Here is a 12,116-nt window from a genome sequence, read left to right as displayed (position 1 = left end):
CGGCTGCACAGTGCACACTATGTATGAATCTACGGCCCTATCGTAAACGGACCCGTAAAAAATGAACAAGACCATTGTTTGCGGCTGGAAATGCCGACGTGGATTGACAGGCGGTCCGTACGGAGTACTTCAAAAATAGCCGGCAATGATGCCGAATGCCGATGCCTCTAATAGTTAATATATTAAAATAATAAAACACATTTTCTTTGTAATAAAGTCCCTTTCGTTGTTCAATAATTTAATTCTAACGAATCCATCATTTTGCAATTAAATATACTGTTAAAATAAATATATATATAAATAAATGTATATTTATATATATATTTATTTTTTGACAGTATATTTAATTGCACAATGATGGATTCGTTAGAATTAATTTATTGAACAACGAAACTGATTTTATTTCAACGAAAATGTGTTTTATTAATTAAATATTAATTAGTACAGGAAGCTCCATAAGCCGTTAATTCATATTGCCGGCAAAAGAGCATTCTGTACTAATCATCACTTTACTTTAATGAAAACATCAAATGTTTCTTCTAATTATGTTATCACAATAGCATTATTAGAAGAAACATTTAGAATTATATGTGCGCTCAGCTGATTGGCTGATCAGCTGAGCGCACATATAATTAGCGAGTCCACAGCACAGTGACTTCATTGTGCTGCGGACCAGCGAAGAGACAATATCGGGGTGAGTATAGAGCTCTCCCCACCCCCTCCCCAGCACTGCACCCCTCCCAGCAAGGAAGGGGGGTCACTTAACCCCTTCCTTGCTGGGATGGGTGCAGTCTGACATCAGTCTGGCCCCCAAGGGGTTAAGGGGGATACAATACATCCTCCCTTAACCCCTTGGGGGCCAGACTGTAAGCAGCGATCTGTAAAGATGCTGCATACTGTAAGGAGCACAACACCGCTCACAATGATGGGTGTTGTGCTCCTGTTTGTGTGTTTTTTGTGTGTTTCTCCCTTTTTGTTTTTCAAATATCGGTATCCTGGGGATTACGTCGGATTCCGTGGACTGCTGCCGCCCGGTCCAGGAGCGCCAATTTTGACGCTTCGGGACCACTGGCACCCGGCTCTTCCCAGTTCCCCTGGTGGCATTGGGTACTGCGGTAATAATAGGGGGTTAGTGTTAGCCATTTTATACCGGCTAACACTAGGCCCCAACTTAGTAATGGATTCCGTCTATTAGACGGCTTCCACTACTAAGTCTATAAAGTAAAGAAATAAAGACAAGACACAAGTTAAAAAAAAATTTTATTCAAATAAAAACACCCCCACACCCCTCATTGACCATTTTATTAAAAAAAAACAACAAACAACCGCTGGTCATCGACGTAGTCCACGGAATCCGACGTAATCCCCAGGATACCGATATCTGAAAAACAAAAAGGGAGAAACACACAAAAAACACACAAACAGGAGCACAACACCCATCATTGTGAGCGGTGTTGTGCACCTTACAGTATGCAGCATCTTTACAGATCGGTGCTTACAGTCTGGCCCCCAAGGGGTTAAGGGAGGATGTACTGTATCCCCCTTAACCCCTTGGGGGCCAGACTGATGTCAGACTGCACCCATCCCAGCAAGGAAGGGGTTAAGTGACCCCCCTTCCTTGCTGGGAGGGGTGCAGTGCTGGGGAGGGGGTGGGGAGATCTGTATACTCACCCCGATGTGTCCTCTTCGCTGGTCCGCAGCACAATGAAGTCACTGTGCTGCGGACCCCCTAATTATATGTGCGCTCAGCCGATCAGCCAATCAGCTGAGCGCACATATAATTCTAAATGTTTCTTCTAATAATGCTATTGTGATAACATAATTAGAAGAAACATTTGATGTTTTAATTAAAGTAAAGTGATGATTAGTACAGAATGCTCTATTGCTGGCAATATGAATTAACGGCTTACTGGAGCTTCCTGTACTAATTAACATTTAATTAATAAAACACATTTTCGTTTAAATAAAATCAGTTTCGTTGTTCAATAATTTAATTTAAACGAATCCATCATTGTGCAATTAAATATACTGTCAAAAAATAAATGTTTATATAAATATACATTTATTTATATATATATTTATTTTAACAGTATATTTAATTGCAAAATGATGGAATCGTTAAAATTTAATTATTGAACAATGAAATGGACTTTATTACAACGAAAATGTGTTTTATTAATTCAATATAATAACCATGAGAGACATCGGCATACTGCAGAGGATCGCAAACCCCGGTAATAGCGATTCATGTAAACTGTTTCCCTGCTTTCCCAGATGCATCCAGAGGTGTTTCCATCACTTTCTTAAGATTTTATTTGTTATTTTTAGTTGAACCAGATTTCCAAGTAAATGACCGTATGTTTTCAGCCGCATGTCTATTTTTTCCCACGGCCGTAGTTTCATCCGCACATTTACAGCCGCATAAAAAATACAGCCGCACAGTTACATAGTGTGAACCTAGCCTAAAAGGGTATTCCAATTTACTTATAAACCTAAATGCAGCATCCCAGGGCTGTAAAATAACAAAGTAGCATAAACAATCACTGAGGCTGCTATGGGTTTGGAGCATCAGGAACAGAGCAGGGAGAGCACATCATCAGGGGAAGTAAAGTAGGGCACTTGGGTGGACTGGCACTAGAATTGGAGAGGTTTATAACTACCATAACAGTATAGTATACATTATAGAGAGAATTCTAGAAGTACTGTATGTATCAAGGATTTTTTTCCTGTTACAATTCTCTCACTCTATAAAGTGTGATAGACAGTAGTATAAGAAATGAAATCACTTGCTGTACTGTTGTCTATAGCAGTAGTAAAATGCCTTAAAGAGGGCCCCCTCTAGCCTTTACCACTCCTGGACTCTTATCTTGTCCCCAAGAAACGGATGGAAAAAACTAATAAGAAGAGCATAATCTACATCCCACCCCCTGCTTTGTTAATGTAAAGACTGCTTTAGAGCTTTAAAGTATTATTCTGACCAGCAAGGTTTTCAGAGTAATTCTTTACAGTATACGTATACTTTCCCCATGATCTAATCGGGAGCAGATAGACGATCACTTGGATACAGTTGGTATGCAGGACTATATGTGTGCAAAGATTTTAGACAAGTGTGAAAAAGATGCTCCAAAGTGAGGAGGCTTATAATTTATTATCAATTAACGAAATGTAATGTGAATGAATAGAAAAGGAATCTAAATCAAAGCAATATTTGGTGTGACTGCCCTTGCTTTCAAAACAGCATCAGTTAATTAGTAAGTACATTTTAGGATTAACACCAGTTCACACTACGTAAAATTGGCGGAATCCCGCCTGCCTCAGTGTGACACTGTTTCTATATGGGAGGGCTCACACACCTCTGCTCCCCTCCCTCCCATAGAGAAATAGTGTCACACTGAGGCAGGAATTCCAATGTTTTTACTCTATGTGAACTGGCCCTTATACCAGACATTGAACACTACTAAGCCTTGTGTAAGAATACACGAACATACACAAGCAAATACATGTTTACGGGGGAAAAAAGGAGGGGGGGGGTGGCATGATTTTCCATCTCGGCTCACACCTATCACCATTGACGTCACCTGTCGGTGGTTGTTAAGGACGGCCGTATACACCCTAGATTGACAGCAGAAACTTAAGACTAGCCATTAATGTCAGGTTTTTGGCTGGTTCAAACAGTTTTAACTTGGAAGGCAGAACAGAACCAAAAAGTCGCCAATAGACATTTGGATGCCCGTAGACCACAAGCTATGATAAGAGCTGATATCCCTAAATAGGTCAAATAGACAAACAGACGTTCACTTAAAATATAGATTTAGAAGTGTCTGGATGCATTTATTTGTCAACTATTTTTGACACTGAATGCCTACTCTACAGCACAACTATAAGGCTATGTTTCCACACCTTTAAAATAATGGCGGCCGTTATTTTACCTTCAGATTACAGCCGGCCAATAATAACATCCATTTGTGTGGACTGATTTTCCATATAGCAACAATCAATTTTTTATAAAAACTGTGATGATTTGCAGGGGTGCAGTTTTTAGCCACACTATAGCCGCTGGATGAGAACTTTGCCTAAATGCATGGTAAGTGCTGCCACCTAGTGACCATCTGTTACCAAGCTGCATTTTACATGCAAAGGAAAACGAGCAGGATAGTTGCTACTTTACTCCCCATTAGAAAAACATGGCTACTTTCTTCCAGAAACAGCAGCACTCTTGTCCAGTTTGGGTGTGGTTTTGCAGCTCAGATCTATTGAAGTGAATAGAGGACAGGTGTGGTACTATTTTAGCAAGAAAGTAAGTTTTTTCCCCAATTCTGGATAATCAATTTAAATATTATAAAAATAGGTATAAAGACTGCAGTCAGCCTCAGTGGACCTTGCAATCTTTCCCTATTTCAGAAATATAGCCTTAACCCCTTCAGGACTGGGCTAATTTTCGTTTTTGCACTTTTGTTTTTCCCTCCTTGTGCTTAAAAGGCCATAGCACTTGCATTTTTTCACCTACAGACCTACATGAGCCCTTATTTTTTGCGCCGCTAATTGTGCTTTGCAATGCAAGGCTTGATTTTTGCATAAGTAGAAACAAAGAACAAAAAAAAAAGGCAGAGCGCCTCATAGAGTAGTACCTCAGGATAGAAATAATGATCTAACACATGTAAAAAATCATTGCTCACCTTTTGGGGTTGTGGAAACAGAGCCACAACACCCAGCAGCACATGTAATGGTGTCCAACACACCTCCCAGGGATAGCGGTAGCAGCAGTCTTCACAACAGGTCTAAACCGGGCTCCTTATGCAAGGACCCGTGGAGTCAGGTAAAACCAAATGGTGCCAAAAATGACAAAAAATGACCTGGAGATTGCGCTCACCACGACCAAACAACGTAGTAGAAACCGATGTTCACATAAAACACGATTTATTCAGTCCAACAATAACGCGTTTCAGGGCTATGGCGTCCCTTCGTCAGATTCAGGCCAAACATCTAAATCTGACGAAGGGGCGCCATAGCCCTGAAACGCGTTATTGTTGGACTGAATAAATCGTGTTTTATGTGAACATCGGTTTGTACTACGTTGTTTGGTGGTGAGCGCAATCTCCAGGTCATTTTTTGTCATTTTTGGCACCATTTGGTTTTACCTGATTTTTGCATAAAGTACACTGCAAAACCAGAAAAAAAAATGATGAAATTGAAAAAAAACTAAACAAAATCATACAAAGCATTTTTATTTTTATTTTTTTTTTTGTTGGTGGGGGTGGGGGTAAAACTGACTTGTTTTGCAAGTTCCTCAAATTGTTATCATTACAATGATATGTAACTTGTGTAACTTTTATTTTATTTGATGGCTTTTAAAAAATTAAAACCTTTAAAAAATAAATGTTAAAAATGTTTAAAATCACTCCATTCCCAGGCTTATCCTTTGGTCTATGGGGCTGTGTGAGGTGTCATTTTTTACACCATGATCTGTACTTTATATCAATGCCTTGATTGCGCATAATGACTTTTTGATCGCTTTTTATTACAATTTTTCTGGATTTGATGCGATCAAAAATGCGCAATTTTGCACTTTGGAATTTTTTGCACTAACGCCATTTACCATGAGAGATCAGGAATGAAATAAATTAATCGTTTGGGCGATTACACACACGGCGATACAAAACATATCTATTTATTTATTTTTATTTATAAAATGGGGAAAGGGGGGTGATTTAAACTTTTATTATGGGAGGGATTTTTTATTTTTTTACACCCCCTGGGGGACTTCTAGTATCACTGCTCTGATCTCTCATTGAGATCTATGCAGTATAGATATGCTGCATAAATCAGTGAGATAGGCATTTTATTGCTTTCGGTTGCTGCAGCCAAAAACAATAGAATGCTGAGCCTGGATCAGCGCCATTATGGTTGGTAATAGATGCGGAGATCGCTCCTCCACGACCATGTCATGGGGGGGGCAATCCCCCCCACTAGACACTAGGGAAGGGGAAAAGCTGCATTTTAAATGCAGCTGTCATCTTTGACAGCTGCATTTAATAGGCTAATTAGCGGGCACGGCTAACATACCATGCCCGCTAATTGCTGTGGTCCCGGGCTGCAGATAGCACCAAAAAGTGAATAAAAAAAAGATTATTTAGTTTCTTATTCTGTGAAAATTACTGGAAAACTGAAAAATGGTGCCATTCACAGCAAAATAGTGTCAAAATTACAGTAAAAACGCATGAATGATGCAAAATAAAATACCATGGGGGTGATTTATCAAGGGGTGTAAAATATAGACTGGTGCAAACTACACACTGCAACCAATCACAGCTCAGCTTTCATGTTACCAGAGCTGAAATCTGAGCTGTGGTTGGTTGCTGTAGGCAGTTTGGACCAATCTAAATTTTACACCCTTTGATAAATCTCCCCTATGTGTGAAACATGTTGCTGCCCATGGTAAGGCTAACAATTTATTCCATACTTGTTATTCAGTCTTCTTCCACTAGTTTTTAACTGCAGCTTTCAGCTAGACACAAAAACTGTGTGTGATCTTTTCACTACATTTCCTTCTCTTACCTTCCTTCCAATACCGCTGATGTAAAAAAGTCCCTGGCTGGCTTCATCTGCAACTCTGTAGCTCCTTGTAATGGATGGTCTCTGTAGCTCCTTGTAATTGTTAGTCTTCTCATGGGCAGCAATACAGGAAAAGTTGTGTTTGAGTGGAATACCCCTTTAATTACTTTCGGGGTAGGTTCACACAGTTAAAATAAAAGCTAAATTTGACCTTAATTTTGAGTGAAAATAAAAGAAAGTGTGAATAGCTGAAAAAAGCGTTGTAAATAATGAGCATGTTCATTATTTTGATGTCAATAGCCAATTACAGCCATTATTTTATATGAAGTGTGCACTGCCCTAAAATTTCCCATTGACTTCAATAGAGTACATTATATAGAAAATATGGCCATATTTTACCTTTTACCCTTACTTCGGAGACGGACTCGTCTCAGCAGTGGCAGTCTATTAGCTGATGTGCCCCTCTTCAGTCAGTGATTGGCTGAGTGGGATGTCCACTACCAAACCACATGGCCTTACTTGGGTGACTCCACCTTAGCCATCACAGCATATCAGGCAAGCTGTGAGAGGTGTAGAGGGGTATAAGTGGGGCCATCAACTGAATTTGGCCTTTTGATGGTGCTTGAGTGATAGTGGTGCACTAACACTGCTTCTGACTTTGGAAAGTCATGCATGTACAGGGGGGAAGAAGGAAAGAAGTTAAAGGGGAGAGAGTAAGAGAAAGAGTCTATAGCTGTTCTGTAGCTAGTTCAACCCTGGTTATGTGGAAGGTGAACCTTTAATTATGAATGTCTTATTGGTGTTTGGGGTGGAATTCTTCGCTCCCGGAGCACGGAGTGCGCTTCATAGCAGGTGGGGGCCGGCTGCGTTTAAGTGTGAGTGACGGGGGAGTACCCTGTCACTTACCGATCGGGACCCCCGCTGCACAGGCAGACTCAATGAGCAGATCGCCTATCACACTGATCAGTGTATGAAATCAAAGTAATGTACATAAAAGTCCCCCAGGAGGACTTAAAATGTGTTAAAAAAAAAAGTTTAAATCATTATAACACTACCCCAAAGCCCCTCCCCCAATAAAAGTTTAAATCACCCCCCTTTCCCATTATATAAATAAAACACATAGAAAGAAATAAACTTATAATATACCGTAGTGTGCGTAATTGTCCAATCTATTAAAATATAACAAGCATCATCACGAACGCCGAACAGCGTAGACTAAAAGAGGGAAAAAAGTGGCAGGATTACCGATTTTATGTTACATTATATATAAAAAAATTTTTAATAAAACATGATCACAACGTCCGATTTTCACAAATATGGTATAAGTAAAATCAAGAGATCATGGCGGAAAAAATTACACCCCATACATAATTAATTGCCAAAAAAAAGGATTTCATAAAAAAAAAATATATATATATATATATATATATATATATATATATATAGAACATTAGAGAATCTGCGTAAACCTGCATATGGTTGTGTTCGGGCTGACCTATAGAGTAATAGTATCATGTCGCTTTTACCATATAGTGCATTACGTAGACACAGGAACCCCCCAAATGTTACCATATTGCATTCTTTTTTACGATTTCACCAGTTTATATCTTCATAAATAATAATTTTGGGGTTCCATCATATATATTATGGTAAAATGAATGACGCCATTACACAGTACAACTATTCCTGTAAAAAACAAGCCATTACATGGCCTTGTAGATAGAAAACTGAAAGTGCTAGAGCTCTTAGAAGGGAAGGAGGAAAAAACGAAAACACAAAAATCTTAATTTGCGCAGTCCACTGGGTCAATTTTGGCTTGGTCCTCAAAGGGTTAACATCTGCACAGTCCTGATCCTTATTAATTGTAAATAGAACATAGAACCAGCTCACACTTGTACATAGTTTTATACAGTCCTGGTCAAAGAAGTATGGGTGTGCATATATCAAAAACCCTTTATATTACAGCCAATTTTCATTTTTGCACTTTTATGTTCCTCAAGTCATTAATGATAGGCAATTTATATAACTTTTATTTTGTTACTTTAAAAAAAAAATCTAAATATAAAAAAAGAAAAATGTTTTATTCTAATCATTATAAGGCTTTTATTTTTTAGGTTAAAGGGCTGTAAGAGGCATCATTTTTTTGCAACATGATCTGTAGTTTTTATTGTACAACACCTGCTTTTATGTGACTTTTTGATCACTTTTTAATCAATATGATAGGAATGTAATAATTGAAAAGGGTTATCCAGCAAAAAATTTTTCACATCAACTGGCTTCAGAAAGTTATATAGATTTGTAATTTACTTCCATTTAAAAATCTCAAGTCTTCCCATACCTATCAGCTGCTGTATGTCCTGCAGGAAATGTTTTCTTTACAGTCTAACACAGTGCTCTCTGCTGACATCTCTGGCCGAGACAGGAACTGTCCAGAGCAGGAGAGGTTTTCTATGGAGATTTGCTACTGCTCTGGACAGTTCTTGTCTCAGGCTATGTGCACACTGAGGAATTGTCGAGGAATTGAAGCAGAAAGTTTTCAGGCAGAATTCAAGCAGAATTTAAGCCCCCCATTGACTTCTATAGGATTCCTCTAGCAGATCTACAGCAGAAAATTCTGCTCGGAAATTCTGAGGTGTGAACAACAGAGCAGAAAACCTATTGAACGCAATGGGACTTTGCTCTGTACATATTTTACAGAAGGAGTTTCAAGCTGAATTTCAAGCTGAATTCCTCGCCTTTTCCTCAGTGTGCACATAGCCTCAGCCAGATATCAGCATAGAGCACTGTGTCAGGGCCCTTGCACACTGAGCAATTCTCGAGGAATTGTAGCTGAAAAATTTCTGCTTGAAATTCCTCGCCTATTCTGCTCTGGCGGAATTCGAGCGGAATTTGAGCGGAATCCGCACGGAAATCAAGCGGAATGCAAGCGGAATTACCAGCAGAATTCAAACCTCATTGACTTCTATAAGATTCCTCTAGCGGAATCCGCCCAAAGAATTGACATGTACATTCTTCGGGCGGAATGCGGATTCTGCGCGGAATCCCGGACGGAAATTTACTCTGTGTGCACGGGCAGTCGGAAATCCCATTGTTCTCTATGGAAAGAGCAATGTTGCATTTACACGGGCGGAATTCCACGCGGATTCCGCCCGCTTTTTATGGCGGAATTTGGGCAGAATTCCGCTAGAATTGCTCCGTGTGCACATACCCTCAGACTGAAAAGAAAACACCGCTTTCTGCAGGAGATACAGCAGCTCATAAGTATGGGAAGACCTGAGATTTTTAAATAGAAGTAAATTACAAATCTATATAACTTTCTTAAACTAGTTGATTTGAAAGGAAAAGATTTTTGTTGGACAACCCCTTTAATGTTATACTGTGCAGTGGCACTCTGCAGTGGCATAGTGGGGGTTGACAGCACCCTGGCATTGTGATTAACTCCCCAGTGATAACCTGGTAGCTGTAGTTACACAGTTTGTCTAAACATTATTTGTTAAAGCATCATAGTGATCCAACTACTTTGAAACGTACAGTTTTGGAACACATTCCCATTGATAGACAGAACAGATATAAGCAGTTGATAAAACGGGAGTCTTTTTGGATTTTTAAATTGGGCACACTGGCCCCTCAGGGATTAAATGAAACAATAGAGAATCCTAAGTATTAATGAGTCTCTACCCAGAATGGGTGGGGAGTGTGGGTTTTTAGGATGTATTCAGACGTTAGTGCATTTTTTTTTGCCATATACTTATTTTTATATATCTAAAATTCCTTAATTTCTTATTGTCTTTTATTGTATGATGTAATGGATTTATTAACGCTAATGTGAACATATTTATGAATTTATTTTTTCTTACTATTGGTGTATCTATTTACTAGAGATGAGCGAACCTCAAGTCGAACCTTGAGTCCATCCGAACCCGATCAGTCGGCATTTGATTAGCGGTGGCTGCTGAAGTTGGATAAAGCTCTAAGGGTGTTTGGAAAGCATGGATACAGCCAATGACTATATCCTTGTTTTCCATATAGCCTTAGGGCTTTATCCAACTTCAGCAGCCACTGCTAATCAAATACCGAACGATCGGGTTTGGATGGACTCGAGCATGCTTAAGGTTCGCTCATCTCTATTAATGCAGTGTAACCCCACCCAGTTGATAGGTGGTGTTGGGATACATCGGTTATCTATTTATATAGTTGTAGAGTTCATTGCTGTATATGATACCAGACCGGTCTCAAAACGCGTTGTGTCTGCATAATAAATGTGATTATTTTTATCCTACTTTTATGGTATAGTTTTTAGTACCTTTTTTCGACCTGCCCCCAGCTGACCCATACTTGGAAAGGAGAAGAATAGTCTTATACAGATGAGCGAAGCTCGAGTCCATCCGAACCCGGTCGTTCGGCATTTGATTAGCGGTGGCTACTGACGTTGGATAAAGCTCTAAGGTTGTCTGGAAAACATGGATAAAGCCAATGACTATATCCATGTTTTCTACATAGCCTTAGGGCTTTATCCACCTTCAGCAGCCACCGCTAATCAAACGCCGAACGATCAAGTTCGGATGGACTCGAGCATGCTCGAGGTTCACTCATCTCTATTGTCTTATATTTGTTCCTGTGAGGACTACATTGGAGTGGCAGCGGTCCTGATTGCATGCTTAAACAAGAGTTGTGACTTGCAGTTAGCACAACTCGACTAGGTGAGAACCTCCAATACTGATCCACCTAAGTTACCTGTCAGATTTATGCTATGGAGCGCTGTCATTTACTCTTTAGCAAGTTTAGGGACAAGCTAAAACTAGCATTTTTTGCAGCAAGCATTTTCCTGCCCATAGACAGCATTCTTGTCACAGCAATAGTTAGGTTTGGTATTGCAGGCTGCATCTTGGATGTATTTTTTCAGTGATTACAGCTGTATTTCTATCAGCTCACATAGCATAGCTTTAAAGCGATTTAAAAAAAAAGTTGTTCACATCTGGTATACACAATCGTACATAGGATTAGTGTACATACGTGTATTTTTTTCAGTAATTACAGCTGTATTTCTATCAGCTCACATAGCTTCCCAGCTATTAAAAAAAAAAAAAAAAAGCTCAAATCTGTTATACCTAGTAATTAATTGTACATAGAATTTGTGTGTGTGGATTTAGAGCGGGTAGATCTGTTTTTTTGTTGTTGTATCTTGTATCATAGATATCATATCTATCTTCTGAACATGGTTAGAACCAGAGGTGGTAAGCGAGCAATGTGAGGCGTAGGAAGGGGAGATAGAGGTAGTAAACAAGGCACTCCTTCAAGTGCTCCGGCAAACATACAAGCATCGTCAGTTGCAGGACCGTCAGGCCTGTCCTCCGTTGCTCAGTTTCCTGTGCACCTCATTACTAAAGAGCATCGCCAATCTGTCCTTCAGTGGTTATCGCACCCTAAATCAAGCGGTTTGACCTCCTCTTCCTCTCAGTCACGGACGCCAATATCACCATCGTCAGTCGAAGTGGAAGCAAAAAAGGGTAGAATGTCCCTATCCAATATACAGACTGCTGTAAATAATCCAGAATCTGAAGAGC

This window comes from Dendropsophus ebraccatus, chromosome 1 (assembly GCF_027789765.1).
Source record: "Dendropsophus ebraccatus isolate aDenEbr1 chromosome 1, aDenEbr1.pat, whole genome shotgun sequence".
NCBI lineage: Eukaryota > Metazoa > Chordata > Amphibia > Anura > Hylidae > Dendropsophus > Dendropsophus ebraccatus.
Note: the sequence above shows the minus strand (reverse complement) of the source record.